Source organism: Nicotiana sylvestris, chromosome 11, assembly GCF_000393655.2.
Source record: "Nicotiana sylvestris chromosome 11, ASM39365v2, whole genome shotgun sequence".
Classification (NCBI taxonomy): domain Eukaryota; kingdom Viridiplantae; phylum Streptophyta; class Magnoliopsida; order Solanales; family Solanaceae; genus Nicotiana; species Nicotiana sylvestris.
The window spans coordinates 133,696,665-133,698,632 of record NC_091067.1 but is presented as its reverse complement, the minus strand read 5'-3'; positions in this window follow the sequence as shown (position 1 = coordinate 133,698,632).

The window sequence follows — 1,968 nt, the reverse complement described above, 5'->3', positions numbered from 1 at the left end:
ACTCTGTGGAGATACTATCACTGATTATGATATGCTTGAAAAAACGTTTACAATGTTTCATGCCTCCAATATGGTCCTGCAATAGCAGTACAGAGAGAAAGGTTTCAAGAAGTACTCTGAGCTGATTTCTCTTCTCCTTGTGGCTGAACGAAACAACGAATTGCTCATGAGAAATCACGAAAATCGACCTACTGGGTCTGCACCATTGCCTGAAGTGGATGAGGTGTATTCCCATTATGCTAAGCGTGGAAAAGGCCGTGGCCCTATTCCTGGTCGTGGTCGTGGCCGTGACCGTTGACAAGGAAGAAATTTTTCTGGTGTTCATCACCCCCCAAAGAAAAATAACCACCAAAAGTGGAAAGGGAAAGATGAGAAACCAAAGGCAAATGGTTCAGAAACCTGGTGGAAAAGGCCATTGGGCAAATATTTGTCGTGTACCAAGACATTTGGTTGAGCTTTATCAAGCATCTCTAAAGAATAAAGGCCCTGAAGCTAACTTTGTCTATGACAATGAATTTTCCATCACCCACTTAGATGTGACAGACTTTTTTGAGTACCCTGATAGAAAAATAGACCACTTGATCGGTGATGGATCCGTGGTTAAATAAGATTAAGTAGTTTAATTTTTATTTTTCCTATCCGTAGTAGCTAGTAAATAAATATCATGTAATCATAATTTTTTTTTACATGAGTAGTAGTCATTAGTATTATTTATTTTATGAAATAATGTTATTTCGTTTTAATTAAATATAGCTCTTGACAAGAATGGTGTTCATTTGTTTGAGGATATGGAAAACTACCTTAAAATTGTCATTTGCTAATAGTTTACGCATCTGAATCACTTTGTTTGAGTTGTTATTAACCTCTATTCACCGAGTGTCAAAGTGACTGAAAATACCTTTTGTCTCAGTGTAACTTGCGTAAACCACCAAACAATTTTCAAGTTACAACTTTAGCATAGTTTTCATCGTTTTGCCCAAAATCTAATACTTTTGCCAAATATCTGATAAAGAAGTCCTACCAAAGAAATGGAGCAAAACCAATGTTAGTTACGTGCATGATATAGAGTCCAATATAATACTACTAATAGATTTAAGTATTTTTAGTTGGTTGTCCACTATCTATATTTTTATATTGTATTTATTATATTAGTTATTGATATACATTCAAATGGAAATACAGAAGAAACGTAGCTTGATGCATATACTTATAATTGTTTCTTTTCTTTTATCTCGGAAAATACTAATATTTATTCATATATTTTTTTTGTATGACCAACAATGGGAAGCAAATATGGATATCTCACAAAACAAACTTGGATCAAAGTTTAATTGTAAAATATTTGTTTAATTGATTCATGTACGACACATACAATATTCAAAGAGAAGAAATATTTCTCTCATTTAAATATGTGAAAGGTAGATGTTACTACAATTTCTGGTAGTAGTAAATTAATTGAAGGTTCTGGAAGAGCTACTATAACTCTGCCTAAAGGTACAATACTTATTATAGAGAATGCAATGTTCTCCTCCAAGTCCAAGAGGAACTTGTTGAGTTTTAAAGATATCCGTCGAAATGGATATTATATTGAGACAATAGATGAGAATAATCTTGAATATCTCATCATTCCCAAGAATGTCTCTGGCCAAAAGAGGGTTTTTGAGAAGTTCTCATCTTTATCTTGTGGCCTGTATTGGACAAGAATTAGTGCAATTGAGGCACATTCTATTGTAAACCAAAAGGTTACTGATTCTAATACTTTTGTACTTTGGCATGATCGATTGGGACACCCTGGATCGATTATGATGAGACGAATTATAGAAAACTCAAATGGGCATCCATTAAAGAATTTAATGATTCTTTTAAATGATGAATTTTCTTGCACTTCTTGTTATCAAGGCAAGTTAATTATTAGACCATCACCAACAAAGGTTGGAATTGAGTCCCCTGCGTTTTTGGAACGTATAC